We start from the raw sequence: 15,589 nt of genomic DNA on the forward strand, positions 1-15,589 counted from the left end.
CTCCCATGACACCGCGTTTACTCACAGGCCAGATTATCATCACAGAGCCCTTTTTCTTTTTCCCAGCACATGGCTAGAATTACGCAGGGCACACACATGGGGAGCCTGTCCTCCCAAGGCCCATAAACAGCTGCTGATAAACAGCAGAGGTAGGAAATCTGAAACCAGGCTGAGGAGCAGAGGGGCTGGGAAGTCCCCGGGGTCCCACAGGCCATCCCTGCCCAAAGGATGAATGCCTGGGGGCAAAACCCACCTTGCGCAGCTGCCTGCCAGCACCAAGGGGGTCCTGAGGCTTTACCCAGGCGCTGGTGAGACCAAGGGATGCTGAGAGCCCTGGGTGCCTGCTTGCAACGTGCCTGGGTTTGGGGGTTTCTTTTAGTCATGCAGAGGTGAGGTTTTGGCATTTCATTTGGCAAATGCCTGAACCCTTTGAGCAGTTTTACCAGAGCTCCTTCGTCTGTGAATACGTAATTAAAGCCACAACCACAAGCTCTCTAGGAGATGGTCAAAGCATGGGCAGATGCCACCTCTGGGGCAGTATGAGCTCAGGGAAACTGTGCCCATACGCAGGCACAGCTCTCCTGCCCGACTCTGCTGCAGAGAGCAGGGCTGGTGCGACCGGAGCCCCTGCCCAGAACCCCAGACCTTGGTCCCCAGCTTCGGTGGTGCCTGGAGAAGGTGGTTGCATCGTCATGAGGACACTGGTCCTGCAGCAGACGGCAGGACACAAGCTCGCACAGCCAGCCTCCTCTGGGCCAGCCACGGGCTATCGCGGGCTTTGACAGCATCTGTCAGAAAGCCGAAAGTGAGGACCATGACTCCAAAGCAGGGAGGGAGGCTGCCAGGGAGGATGAGTCCACACTGAGCCCCGGCGGCATGATTCAGCAGCCCTGGGGTCAGACATGTGAGGAATGGGGTGGGGTGGCGAGCCCTACGCACCCCCGTTTTGGCTGCAGCCATCCTCCCTCTCCGAGCATGCGGGGACCGCGACATCCATGCGCGTGATCCAGCAAACCTCCAGCCGTGGGCTCTCCGTGACACATCACTGCAAGGAGCTGGCTCGGGGGGACGTGGGACCACGGAGAGCCCTGCTCTCTCACCCCTAATCCCCCCCGCTTCCCCCCTCCATTTTAAGCCCATGGGAGACGGAGGAAACGAGTGACCTATTTAGTGCAAGTTCAAAATAAAATGAAACATCTGTTTGGAGAGGTGCCAGCGTTATAAATAATCCCCCAGCCCCGAGTGTTGGTATTCGTGGCCCTTTCGGCTGCGCGTGCTCCCCCGCTTCCGCTTTCGGAGGAAAGGCCGGACCCCGGGGCCAGTGGGGCTGCTCCCCGGAGCGTGCGAGCTTGGCCCAGGCTGTGGGAAAACCCTGGGCGAGGACCAGGGCTCACCTGGGGCTGGGGGAGGGGGGACAGGGGTGTTGGGAGGAATGGCTGCCACGTGCCGGGAAAGACCGATACGGTGCCTGGCTGTCCCTTGCTGTATACCCCGCTCCTCGCCCCAGCCGAATCCTGTCCCCATTGGTCTCCCTAGGGCAGCTGGTGGGTGTCAGGGCCATGGTGATGCTGGGGCTGTCCCATGGTGGTGCTGGGACTGGTCCGTGGTGGTGCTGGGGGCTGGCCAGCATTTCAGAACACAGCCCTGAACTCTGGCATTGTGCACGACTGGGGATGCTCATGCCAGGTGTGGGGAGCAGGGCTCTGCTCAGTCCTGGGGTTCACCCCTTGCAGTGCGATGACCCCCCTGGGGAGGCACAAGTGTGCCCCTTGGGAGCGTTTCAGCCTTTCCCAGTGCCCTTCTCCAGCAGGATGCTCTAAAGGATGAAACAGAGCCCAGCCAGGGCTGCCCATGACCATCCCCCAACTTCTCCATTGCCCCTGACAGCAAAGACATTTTTAGGAGAACACACCACGCTGCTTCATGAGCATGTGCCCAATGTGAGTTACGAACATGGCTGCAGGACACCCAAACCACGGGCCAGGACCCCTGCAGCTCCCTGCATCACCTGGCCCTAGGAAAAAGCAGCTCCAACCAGGTAGCAATGCCTCTGGGCTGGCTGGTAGCAGCTGCTCAAAGAGCTCTCTGGCCCCTCCATCCCCAAACTGGAATATCTGGGGGTCCCAGCTCCCAACCGCGTGGGGCTGGATGGGGCTGGGCTCTCTGAGCAGAGCCTATCTGCTCACTTGATGCTTTTCCCCACCACGGGCGGAATGGAGAGGGGAAGCAGGGGATGTGGTAGCAAGGGTTGGGCACCATCCAGGCTACTCATCCCATGCCCTGCCACCCCCAGGGCTTTCCTCGGTCTGGTGCTGCAGCTGCCAGAAAGCCGTGCCTGCCTTCCTGCAGAGATTCAAGGGAAGCACTTTGCTAGGCTATACACAAGGAGGAAAACAGTCCCCAGCACATCAGCATCTCCATCACCTACTCACAGTCTCTGCTCGAGGGTGGCTTCTGTGGTGGGGCCAGGGCTGGGGCCGAAGGTCCCGGCTGGCTCTAATTAACCACTAATCGTCAGCTGCAAGGGGAGGGCGATGGAGGCAGGAGGAAAAATAGAGCCATCTTCCTCTCCTCTTCCCCCTAGTAGGATGCAGGAGCTTTGCGAAGCCCTGGGAGCAGCCAGAGTGTTGTGGGCTCTCCATCTCCATGTCCCAGCAAAGGATAGGCAACTTGATCCTCTGAAAATTTCCGTGAGACACAGATCTGCCGGGGAGGAGGAGATAATCCGCGTGGATACATTGGCTCTTCTCTTTTCGGCTGCCGGCAAGGGACCCAAGCTTAATCGCTTTGTTCTGGGTTTTAGGCTCTCGTGGCCGGGATTAGGCACTCACCAGCTCTGCGGTCAGGGCACCATTCACCCGTCCATGGGACCTGGAGAGGAGCCTGGCACCACGGCCAAGGTGGGAGAGGATGGGGCCAGGCAGCGCTGGGATGTGAAGGGCAGAGGCTGCTTTTCAGAGGGGGGTTGTGTTTGATTTGGCCCTGCTACTTCTGGGTCCCTGAGAGGGAGTAAAACCCAGCTGCTGGTGCAGCTCTTGGTGTTGGGGTCTGATCATGCCCCCTCCTCCATAAGCCCACCCGTGGGGCAGGAAGACCAGGGTGGTGGCACCCAGCGCCAGCACCACAGAGACAGCCGAACTGCAGTGCTGGGGGCAGCCACCCTCACCCCACGCCTCCCCCGCTGGCAAGCTGGGGTCAGACCCCCAGCAGGCAATCACACATGATGAGGGGCTGGCCCCCACCTCCCTATAACAAGAGGACCTGGGAGCAGCGATGGAGCTTTTTGGGGGTGAGGGGGGGTGCAGAGAAAGCCAAGCACATCCCCTCTGCAACCGCAGGTTGCACAAGGGATGCCTCCCTCTTGGAAAACCTCTTCCTACAAGCCTTGCACAGGCAGCATGAGCTACGCTTGCCATCCTGCACACAGGGTCCTTTATAACCTTCAGGGGTTCCTCTGCCCTCAGTCACGGAGCAAAAATCAGTTCCCCTCTGCACCCATGCTCTGCAAACAGCCCCTGCCCCCAAAACCCCACGGATCCTCCGGAGGAGAAGCCGAGGCAGGACTCAGTGCTGGGGCTGGCAGCTGCCAGCACCCCCTGCCCTCCCCTGAGCACAGCTTTAAAATGGGCACCGAGTCCCGCTCCCCACACCAGGAATTCGCCTCCCTGAATCAGACCATATTCTCCCAAACAGCCCCCAGGCTGGAGAGGGAAACTTGGCAGCTGTCTGCGGGGAGAGAGGAGGGGACCCCTCTCGCGATGCCAGCAGCGCTTGGCCCCGAGGAAAGCAGGGTTTCTGTTCTGCAACCACTTGCTCAGCAAAGGCTGAAACCGAGGTGACTTCCAGTTTGCGAGCGGAGAATGCACTTGCAGAGAACGAGGCTCGAAATGGTGTATTTTCTGCTGGCCCCAGTTCAGTCAAACCCACAAGCAAACATATTTTTTTGTATAAATAAGACAGTGTGTCTCGCCAGTTAAAGCAATTCAAACATGAATGTAGCAATTTAATTGGTGCCAATTACTGTGTCTCGGTAGCATTAAGATTTCAGTCACAGAGTCTTTCGCGTGGTAGACGGGCCAGAAAGGGGAAAGCAGAGGGACCGGCGGGATGGGGCCTCACACCGAGGGGCAAGCTTGCCTGTCGCCTGCCAGTCTCCTGCCTGCTTTGGGAGCCTCGTCCCACCAAGCAGCCCTGGTGCTGCCCATGGGGACGTGCTGAGAAGTCCCCTTCCATAGCGGGGAGAAGGTACCTCCTACTCCATCTGTCTCCTGGTTTGCAGCCTGGGGTTTGACAGGGAGCGCAGTGCCCTTGGTTACACCCCCACAGTCTCCAACCCTTCCCTGCTCCTGCTTCTGCAGCCCAAAACCTCCTGCGAGCCCCATTGCGTCTCTCGCTGAGCCCAGGGAAGAGTGTAGGATGGGTGTTAGCAGACACGTGGACAGAAGAGCAGGTGCCCCAGCAGGCATGCCCTGGAGAGGATGAGTCCATCCATGGGTGCGGGACATACACTGCTTGCACTATACCAACCTGGCTTTCCTGGTAGCAACCTTTCTGTGGGAGCTTTTGTGAGCTCCCTGCTCCCTGCACAGGCTCTCCACACTGCGGTCCTCTGGCCCTGCAGGTCAGTGGTTGCAGGACAAGGGTACAAACACACACCAGGTCAAGCCCCAGCCTGTGCCCCAGGTGTGCACCCAGGGATGATGGAAAGCCAGGGTGTGAGGGGCAGCGCATCACCGTATGTCTCCTGCTACCAGGCTGGGGGGACGATGGACATGGGCGACCCCATTGCTCGGCGCATGACCCATCCCAGCACCCCTCTGTGCATCCCCGGCACACGTTCCTGTCCCTGTCCTGGCCGGGTCTGCTCTGTGTCCCCCACAGTGCCGGGAAAGTCCTGCACTTCCAGGAGGAGGTGTCCTGGTGGGACCGGAGCAGGGCAGAGGTGTGCTTGCTCAGGGAGCCTAATTAGGCAATGGGGGAGAGGAGGAGGGGAAACAGCCACCCCTAAAACAAGCCTTGTTATGTCCAATTTGCCTGGCAGAACGGAAGGAGCCTCCTGGAGCTGCTCCAGCCTCTCAGGAAACAATACCCGGTCTATACCCTCCCCTCACAGCTCCTCTCCAGGGGATTTCTTTCCCTTGGTTAAAGTACAAACAAACAAACTCCACAAAGTGTTCAGCCCGGATCCTCCCTTGCAGCGATAGGATGCGTCCAGCCAGCCTCGAGCCCACGCGGTCCCCAGCTCCCTCCAGCTCTGGGCCAAAGGCAGCCCCCATTGCCAGCACCAGCGGCTGTGCTCCCACGGGATTCGGCCACCGTGTAGCTCCTTCGCTCCCTGCCCTTTGCTGCTACATCCCGGGAAGGCGTTTCACCGGGGGCTGACCCTGTGAACACCATTGCAGTCTTATCCCGCTTCAGCATGGCCTCAGACACCGGGGCCAGAGGGACCTCGGGGACCGCCTGGCCCCAGCGTGGAGCTGAGCGTAGGAGTCTCTGCCCGGACCCTCTGGCAGTGCCCGGTCACACCTGTCCGTCATTCGGGAGATGCCATGGGCAGCCAACATGGTCCCTTCTTGCATGGCATCGCTCTCGCAGCTAGAGATCATTTCTTAACCTCAGCTTTCCTCTGGTGCTCACTAAGACAATTTCGTCTTGCCCTAGTCCTGGAGAAGGGCTCAGTGCTCTCCTCTTCCTAACAGTGTTGTTCTGAGTGCGTTGGAAATCCTGTCACAGACCCATCAAAAATGAGGCTGAAAGAGATCGTGGGGTCACTGCCCTGCTGCAGTGCCCACTTCTCCCCAGCCAGAGGTTTGCCCAACATGTCCTTTGAAACCTGTGGGGCTGAGGGCACCCAGCCTCATGTCTTTAAACCTACAGACTTCCCCTAAAAGCTAACTTTTTTCTTTTCAGTGACCTTTCCTGTGCATGAGGACAGCGTGCTACCTCCCCACAACACCCGGTGACCAACAAGCCCCATCAACCCTTCTCCCAGTCCTCTGCAGCCTCTTCTGGGCTTCTGATCCCCCTCCCTGCTCTCCCCAAGCCTTTCCACTCTGTGTGCATCCCTGCTGAAGCGCTTGGCATCACTCGCTGGGGAGGACCGACTCCCTCCGCCCTGCCTGTTCGTGCTGCCTCTGGCTGTGCACCTTTCAGCACATCCCACGGGAAGAGCTGCGTGTTTCCCCGCACCACACTGCAATCTGGTTTGTGTCCGCTATAGCCAGATCCTTTCCCACCACACAAACTGCCTGGGCTGTTAGCTCCCAAGATCACACACAGACATTTAATATTTCCTTCGCAATGGCAGCATGCTGTCACAGCTTGCTGTTGCCTGGTTGACGCTGGACTCCTCCCAGAGCCCTTGGGATCCTCCTGCGCTCTGATCTGTCCCTACTCCAGCTGCCCACCCAGCTTGGTGCCAGCCTGGAGTTTAGTATGTGCGCTCGTCGGTCGCCCAGGTGGTTAGTGTAGAAATTGCAGAGGACCAAGCCCAGGCCAGAGCCCTGTGGGACCCCACTAGAAATGCCCGGGACTTTGGACAACAAGCCATGGCTAACTTCTCCCTGACTGCAGCATTACAGCTGGCCGTGCTTGTGTGCAGACCCTGAACCCCCAGCCCTGCATGGGGATGTGGGAGATGAGCCAAAGGCAGGTAATTGGGTGGCTGCGGTCCCTCTGCCTGCTCCTTCAGCAAGGACCCTCCATGCTGTTGAGCTGGGGGAAGGGACAGCTGGCTTTAGGGAGAGAGAAAAGTCCTTTGCGTGCTGCAAATGGGTCACTGTGGCTTGATGCTTCTCCAAAACACTGATCCCTCTTGATGCATCGACTGACTCGGGGGTATTTCCTGGACCCTGGTTGGTGACTGCTACCGGGATCACAGCACAACCGTGCCTGGGTGACATCAATGTCAAGGAGGGACTTCAAGCTTCATGTCAGACCATGCCCAGGGCTGGCTGCCAACCAGGGCGGCTACCTGGCAGCTCCCCCTCTGAGCCAGCCCAACATGTGCCCTCTGTCAGGCAGAGCCACATCTTTGTCACTGGCTCCGTCTGTCTGAAGAAAACGTGTGTGCCCCTGTCCCGAGAGCACGAGGTGCACAGGCACCTTGTCCTACAGGGTGTTGAGAGGGAAATGACCCTTCAACCAACCCCTCAATGGCCCCTGGGGAGCACTGGGGCTCAACATTGCTGGTCCTCCTCGTCGATGGGAGACCCTCTGAAAAGATTTGGGACTGCCAAGCCCCTGCAAACGGGGTTTGCACACCACACCGACTACTTTTAGCTATTTGCCCACTGCTTCAGCAGAAGCCCCAGGTGCTCTGGGGCAAGAATGGAGAAGCACAACATCCCTTTCCACCACAAGTCCTGCTTTGAAAGTCTCCCTGTTGGTAGGTGAGTGTAGGAGCTGGATGCTCTGAACCCACAATGGTCCCAGTGTGAGCACCAAATCCCCGCAGGTCATGCAACCCCCTGTACCCGGGCTGTCGGGGCTCCCTGAGGCAGCGCAGCTTCGTTCCGGACCAGCTCCAGCCTGTTGGAAGCCCTCAGCTCCTGGGATAGCAGAGCAGTTGCCCACATGCAAGCCTAGAAGGGTTTTACCAGGCTCTCCCCCCTCCACGCCAGGATGCAGGCCCTGAGGAGGGCTTGCAGACATCCCTCTTCACCTTGGCCTGGCCCACAGGGACAGGAGTCCTGCCAAGTGCACAGACCGAAGCGGTGTGGTCCTAGGAGCATGCTGCATTTAGGGATGACCATGGATGTGTTAACGCTGCGGTGATGCTGCTCTGCAGCGGAGCACAATCACGCCTCTGGATGATGTCTCGCTGGGGATGGTGAGCAGCCCCTTATCCACGCACACCCCAGTCCTCCCACAGCCGCTGGGCTGGGAGAGCCAGGGTAACCCCCTGATCCAGGGAGGGAGCAAGAGCTCCCCAGGGAGAAGCAGAGTTCCCCTGGGTCCTGCTCCCACTGCAGTGGGGTCCCACCTCCTGCCCTACAGCCGCAGCATCGCCATGGCTCCCCGCAGCCATCCCAGCCCAGGACCTGACGAGAGCTGATGAGACGGCTTTTCCCATGGGGTGCTGCAGAGCTCGGCCACCCTCCACCAAACACCACCTCCCCAGGGCTTGGTGGGATGTTTTCGGGTGCCAGCCCCTTGCAGGGGAGCAAAGTCCCTTCCAGAGCAACCGGGCTGGCTCGGGGAGAGGGTCCTTGAGGTCCATACCACCTCCAGCACAAGGTTTCCCAGCCGGGGAGCCAGAGCAGAGGGTGAGCTGGCACCCGGGTGGGCGACGCGAGGGCTTACCTTGGGGAGGGTCCCACCAGGCGAGCGTCTGTGCTGCACGTCCCACGGGCGCTGGCCGCCCCGAAATTCTTTCCTCTCCTCCTCCGCACTCTTTATCTGCTGCCTGCTGAGGCTCTCGCTGCCCTCCCAGCCTTCCCCAGCTGGCAAGGCTTTTCCACTTAAAGGAGAAAGAGAGGGAAGGGAAGAAATGAAGTGGAGGGGAGGAGGGGGAAAAAAAATAAAATCAAATCAAAAGGAGAGGCAAGGCTGTGCCAGGGCTGGGCTGCAGCCAAGCCCTTGCTCTGCTCCTCTAGTGCATCTCAGCAGCGCCCTGGGCAGCCCCTAGCCCACCTGGGAGGGGGTCCGGCTGCCTCGGCCCCGGTGTGGGGCTTGGAGGGATGTGCATGCGTGTGTGTGCGTATATAAATAAAAGAGACCTCGGGAGGAGGAGAAGGGGGGAGGCTGCCTCGCCAATGAGGAGCGGAGTCCCTCTGACTTCCTCCCTCCACCCTCTGCGGGGACCCTTTGCAGAGCAAAACTTGCGAGTAAAGCCCGGCAGACGAGTGCAACGGGGGGGGGGGAAAAATTTTAAAAAGGAGGAGAAGCCAAAGTGGCTGCAAGGAGAGGGGAGTTTTGCCGCAGGCTGCCGATGAGGGGGAGCAGCGAGGGCCTGGCTAACGGGAAACAAAAGGAGCCCGGACCAGCCCGGCTCTCGCCTCCTTAAACCAGAGAGAAGGAGCTGCTCTCTCCCTGTGTCTGCTTTCAATTCTGGCCTTTTTCCCTGTTTTCTTTTTCTTTTATTTTTTTTTTTTCCCCTCAAGCCCCCCCCTCCCGTTTTCTTTTTTTTTTTTTTTTCCTTTCTCAGGATATGAGGGGATGTTTAGAAAATCCGCTGCCCACGCCAGCAGCTGACTCATGTTTTTATTAAAGAAGGCCTGTACTGAACCGACTCCGCGTATTCCCCCCGGACGCCTCCCCGGGCCGTGTCGTGTCGGCACTGCGCCTCCCGCCCTGCTGACCCCCGGCCGGCTGCAGCCGCTCGGGGACCGCCAACGCACCCTCCCAGTCCTTTTTTTTTGGGGGGGAAGGGGAATAAAAGGTCTTGTGCAACTGGGATGCTGCAGCAGAGGGTGGGTTTGGTTGGGGACTTGGGGCGGTTTAAGCTGCCGAGGGGCATGGAGCTGGGAGAGGCGGCAGGAGTTTCCACCTCGTCTCAGATGTCCTGCACCCCTCCTGCCCTGGGCAGCTGATGAACCTGCTTTAAATTCTCCCCACACCTTGACGAGTTCAAAGAAAGTTTCTGAGAATCTCTCAATAGGCAAAACATTATTGTTTGTCTAAAAGGGGATTTTTTTTGCAATTTGTTTTGGCACTGTAACAAGGTGCAGAAGCTCTTTGGATCAAAACTATCTTTTGACCCATCATTTCTTGCCACCATTTCCATCTTGGGGATGAGCTTTTGTCTGATCCAAACAAGAACAACTGCAAACATGCACTGGCTATCCTGAAAAAGGAGGCTGCCCTGAAAAGATACCTTTCTATCTTTCTTTTTTTTTCCCTTTCCAAGAATGAAAAAGCCATGCCCATAAAGACAACACCGCTGAAATCTGTGTTCCTGGCTTGTTTGCAGGACAGACTCGTCCCCTCCTGCCTCACTATCGAACGCCTGCACAATCGGGACGGCTAATGATTCCCCGGCTGGACTAGCCCAAGAGATTGCCGCTTATCGGCCATTATCTGGGTGTTTTCTTTGCACCGATGAAAAACCAAAGGGGAAGGTCTTTATTCTGTGCAGCCGCGGAGGGCGAGGAGAGCCGGGCTGCGGCACCCCCGGTTATCCACATGCAATGAGCAGCACTTTGCATGGGGTTCACGTGCCGGCTCCGTGCCTGGCAGGGTCAGGCAGCCGGGCAGGTACAGCTGCGGGCAGGGCCGGGGAGATGCGGACGTGGCTGAGCCCAGGCAGGAGAGGGAGGCCGGGGAAAGGAAGGATGCTGGAGAGGCGGCTCCCCAGGAGCTGGAGGGGCTCTTACTCTGGGTTACGTGGCGGGGGGGGTGAAGCGGTGATGGCTGGGTGAGACTCCGCTGCTCCCCTGCGCTGAGCTGGCCGGATTCCCCGACTCCAGATGTGGTGGCGGACACATGTTGGGGGGCCCTGGCAGCCCCCCCCGAGTCAAGATGGTCTGTCGTTCAGAAGAGGAGCTGGTGAGCGTGAGAGCAGCTCATATGGGGGGCAGGCGGCAGAGGGGACGTGCTGTGCACATGTCTCTTCCCGACACTTTTCCCAAGGGATAAAGATGTGTCTGACAGGTCCCTGCATGGGGACATGTGAGCTGCTGGGAATAGCTCAGCAGAGCTATTTCCCGGCAGCGTCCCCCCTCCAAGGACGGTATTGCTGCTCCCAACACACCAGGAGAGGGAAAAACCCTCTCATACAATCTTGCTGGCCCCCTTGCCCTGGGGATGGGCTACCTGGGGTGAGCAGGGGGTAGAAAAGCTAGCACAGACCACGCTTGAGGACAGAGCATCCTGATCCCGAGGTTGCCGATATTGCCCCCTCTCTCCCCTGCAAACGGATGACCCCAATGTTCACTCCCGGGCTGGGAGCAGGGACAATCTGGGCAAACAAAACCCTCTCCCAGGAGAAGCCTGCAAAGGCCAGCGTTCATTGTTTTGGGATGCTGGGAGAGCCCTGGAGAGCCCACAGCATCCCGGCAAGCACAGGGCGGCCCACACTGTATATCCCCAGGGAGCATCCAGGGCCGCGCAGTTTGTTTAGGAACAGCGCGTCAGGGTTACAGCAGCTCCTGGGAAAGGCCAGCTCGGAGGAAGCACCGAAGCCAGAGAGACTCGCTTGTGTGAGTGCATGGGCGGAGGGGAGCCGCTCAGCTACCTCTGCCTCACCCTCACTTTGTTGCTCACCTCTATTTTTGGTGCCTGCACCCCCATTCGTGGCGCTTGCAGGACTTAGTGGTTCCCCCGGGGCTGGGACAGCTGCAGTGTGGGCTGCCAGAGCTGCTCTCGGCTGAGATTTCCAGCCTCGATAAGCATCATGAAGTGCTAGCAGGGGCTTGGGGTCATGTAGTACAGCGTCTCTGGTGGGGAGAGCAGCCACTGAGATAGGGACACTCCAGGGTATTTGGACTGCTCTGGCATCACCTGGATGAAAGCAGCTTTCTGACCTCCTGCCCCATACCAGGCAGAGCTGGGACCACAGGGAAAAGCCCATATCCCTGACATGGAGAAGAGATCCCAGAGCCAGGTGATCCAACACGATGGCAGGAATGGCTGTGCTGGAGTCAGTGACAGGTCCCACCTGGCAGCAGGTGAGAGGCAGGTAGGAAAGAAGAAGCAGATGTCAGCCTTTCCTGCTTCTCCAAAGATTTAACGAGGGCCAGATTCACCCCTGGCTTCGGTTCCTCGGAGCCTCTATCAACTCCAAGTCAGCCCAGGAATTTCAGTATCACTCTGATGTGGTGTCGAGCCCCAGACCACAAGAGAGGAGCGGCTGGTGCCGAGGAGCACGGCACCACATCTGGGCAACCCATCTGGCACGGCAGCAGCCAGCACTTGCTCCTGGCTGGATCCAGCTCTTGGGCTGTGGGGAGAGCTGCACGGAGGCTTCATCCAGCCCTTTCCAGAGCTCTGCCCATCCTCTGGAGGAACCACTACCCTGTGCATGGTCCTGCTTTGCCAGAGTGGCAGTGGGTGACAGCAGTGGCCAGGGAGTAAGGGGAGGGAGAAAGTACTGGGCTCCTTCCAGAGTGACCATACGGCCGAGCACAGCGTGCTGGGGAGCACCCCAGGCTGGGGAGCATCCTGCAGCGTCCGTGAACGCTGGTCACGGACGCTGCAGGGTGACGGTGGAGTCAGGAGGTAGCACTGAGCCATACGCCATATGGTGCTGTGTCCCTACAGAGGCTGGCCTGTCCCCTACATCCCCCAGTTTCGGGTGCTTGGAGGAGGCACTAGCCAGCAGCAGAGGATGCTAGCCCACTGCCTCTCCCTGCCTCAGGGCCTTTCCGCCCCGTCCCACGCATTCTTCCTAACTCCCACGACAAGCCTTGGTATTAAATGTGCTTGGCGGAGCCCCGGGAGGCAGCGGCAGGCTCCTGGGTGAATACTAATAGCGATGCCGTCCGGTCGCCCCAGACTTTCCCACACATCTGCAGCCACTTAATGTGGGAATGGTTAACCCTCTGCTTACGCAGTGCCTGAAACGTGGCGAAGGAGCAAAGCACGGCCAGGATGCTCCCCGCCAGGCCCCAGCCACCTTCAAGACCCTGCATCTCCCATTGCAGGCTGGGTGGCCAAGCTGTGCTCAGCACCCATGGGCTGCACCGCGAGCACCCAGCTCTGTGCTGGTGCAGGGGGAATCACCAACACAGTGAGAGCAGGGGCCCCGCACACGCTGGAAAGCAATGAGAGATGCCAGCGTGTGTCCCTGTCCCCAATGCCCTCTTGAGGATAGTCCCAAGATTTGTGGCATTTGCATTTTGCCAGGAAAGCTGATCCAGATCCCAAAGAGCAACACGGAGCCCTGGGGAGGGGAGAGGGGGGCTGTATGGCAGTGCTGGCAGCACATCAATTTGGGTTATCCTGGTCCAGCACCTATTTCTCTGGGGACCAGCTCTGCAGAGCCCTCCTCAGCATGGGGACACAAGTGGCAGCAGAGACATGGTTCAGGCACCTGAGAAAAGCCGAAGGGCACAGGGGAGTCTGCAGTGGGGCTGATGGAGCTGGGGCAGGGGGTTGTCCTCTGCAATAGAATTGCACTGATGTCTCTGTTGCCAGAGAGGAGGGGATGCTCTCGGGGCATTTGGTGGGGCGGTTGTGCTTGCCCCATCCGTCCCTTGCTCTCTGGGATGCTGCTCCAAAGGTGTATGGCAGGAGTGATGCATAGGAGACATGCTCTGCTCTCCCTTTCCTCCTGCTGCAGGAGGGCGGCAGGAGAAGCTCGGGAATGGGAGGAAGGTGCTGGCTGGGATGGGGTGTGCGCGGGGCCATGCAGCTCTGGGATGTGCTGGTCTGAGGCCACAGGTTTGCCTTTGGGAGCAACAGGGGCTGGGGGGAGTGGGGAGACCACAGGTCCATGGGGCTGCTGGGGAGGTGGTGGGGCAGGAGGCTCTGGGGGAAAAGGGGAGCAAGGGGAGGCACCTCCTCAACCCTCTGCAGGCATCTCCCTGTCCTGCTGAAACCATGGGGGGGGTTCAGAGCAAGTCGGGGGACAAGGTAGGGCTTGATTTCCAGGGGTAAGTGTCTCCTCCATGGGAGGTGGTGGGGTGGTCTCCCCTGCAAACCTGCTCCATCTGTGATAGCTGCTTGCAGCCTGGCCCTGGGGACCTCCCTGTCCTCCCTTCCCCAGCCCTCCTGCTTCCAGGAGATGGCATCACTCGATCAGGGATAGCAGCACCGAGCCCCGGGGAGAGCCGGGGGAACCCTGGCCGCTCTCCCTCTCTGCTGCATCCACCTGGTTTCCACCAGGAATCTCAGGTCTGGAGGACTAGCAGGAGCTCCCCGGGCTGGGATTGGTGCTGGGAGTCTCTGGGAGGGATGGAGAGGGTACTGCCACCTCCTCTCATCCAGCTGGGGACCCCCGGGGGCTCTGGCAGCCCCTGACCTGCTCACTTATGGGACCCCGGTGCGGGTGGCATCCTGGGGCACCGAGGGTCCCCAGCAGCACCCTTCAGCCCCAGTCTAGCAGCTAGGATGCTCCTCTGGAAGCCAATGGAGGGGAGGCCATGGAGGGCTCCTCAGCTGGCTCTTCCCCAGCATAAACTTTGCCAACCATAATCCTCACCAGCAAACAGGCCAAAGAAAAGGAAAAGAGGGAAGTTATCGTCAGTGGATCTTTATGGCCCAATTGTCTTCCCCTGTCCCCTTCTCCCTGTGCTGAGGGTGCTTGCGGCAGGGCTGTTAGCAGGCACCTGGCGATGCTGCGCCTCACCGAGCCCCTCACCTGCCATGGGGAGAATGCAGGTGTGGGGTGCTGCCCCCGCACCCCTGGACCCCCAGAGCCCTTGGCCTTGGCTCTATGGGCTGGGAAAAGGGAAAGGGGGCCTGGGCTGTCCTTCACTGCCTGCGGGAAACAGCCAGCAGCAGGAAGAACCCCAGCATCCCCCGTCCCTGAAATGCAGTCGCCCTTGGGGTGGGACCCAGCAGCCACCTGCGTCCCTCTGTACCTCCCACCATCTGCTCAGGGGGGATTTTCTTCTTTTTTTCCCACTGCCTGAGCCGGCGCGTCTTTGCTGGCAGGAGGAGGAGGAGGAGGAAGAAGGCCTTGGCTCTCTTGTTTAAACAAAGCCATGGCTGTGCTGAGACCTTGGGAAAAAAACAGAATAGATGGGGTTATACAGCATATCAATCAATCTGCGCTGTGGTGTGAGCTGAGATCGTCACTGGGTGGGACAGTCATGACAGTCACCTTTGTCACGAGGAAGGGAGCCGGGACAGTGGTGGGTGAGGGGCTGGGGACGCTGCGGGGAACAGGGAGGATGCTCCAAATTGCTCATCTCTTGCGGTACCTCTGGCCATGCCAGGTCTCAGGAGGCAAGAGCCTGGGCAATGCCAGCTCCGGGGGTGATTTCCCATTGCTGGGGTTTTACTCTGCTCCCTTCTTGCAAACCAGATCCCTTACCTCTTACCGTCCCCCTTTGATCTCATCCTGGCTCCCACCTCCTTGCATGGAGTGGATGTGGCACAGGGACATCCGTGTAATATTTTCACCCAGTTTCAGCTGGAATTGGGGCTGGAGCAATGGGGTGAGGCACCCAGGGCTGATGCAGAGCCACTGCGGGTCCACAGCTCCGGGCTTGGGAGTGCTGCCCCATTATGGCTCCAGCACGCTGTGCTTGTTTGCAAGGTGGGAACGGCAGCAGCCTGGCCTGGCTGCGGCTGGGAGGGCTGCGAGATGGGTACAGCGAGCTCTCACAAAGTCCACTGTGAGCAAACAGATGACAGCAGTGCTGCAGGGGCTCAGGGACATGCCGATCCCTCCACGCACATGGGAGAGCTCAGGATACCGTTGGCCTCAGGGAGCACCCATAGCCGGGTGCTGTTCCTGACCCACCTGTAACACTGGGACATCTGCTACCGGCTGTAGGGGAAGAAATCAAGAAATGGTCGTGCATCAAATGCACTGAGCTCCTTGAGTCAGAGAGGCTTTGCTGTTTTTTTCCCCATTTTCCTTTTAACCCCATGATTCTGGGAGGCAATCCCACACTGGAAACACTTCCCAGGTCCATACCAGGAAAAAGCTCTGAAAGTCTCTTTTTTTATCCCCTCCTCTCAATTTCATTCCAAATCC

The 15,589-nt window shown here is 59.1% G+C and overlaps 1 protein-coding gene across 1 annotated transcript in view; it reads right to left on the reverse strand.

Moving 5' to 3' along the window:
* PDGFRB (platelet derived growth factor receptor beta) overlaps positions 1 to 8,651 on the reverse strand; it is a 32,479-nt gene extending 23,828 nt beyond the window's left edge. Inside the window, exons 1-2 of the mRNA XM_059825148.1 lie at positions 8,635 to 8,651; positions 8,305 to 8,461 (exon numbers count right to left, since the gene is read on the reverse strand). The gene's annotated coding sequence lies outside the window, so the exon portion shown is untranslated. The remainder of the gene's footprint in view (positions 1 to 8,304; positions 8,462 to 8,634) is intronic.
* Between the last annotated feature and the right edge of the window lie 6,938 nt (positions 8,652 to 15,589).

This window comes from Gavia stellata, chromosome 16 (genome assembly GCF_030936135.1).
Source record: "Gavia stellata isolate bGavSte3 chromosome 16, bGavSte3.hap2, whole genome shotgun sequence".
Lineage (NCBI taxonomy): Eukaryota > Metazoa > Chordata > Aves > Gaviiformes > Gaviidae > Gavia > Gavia stellata.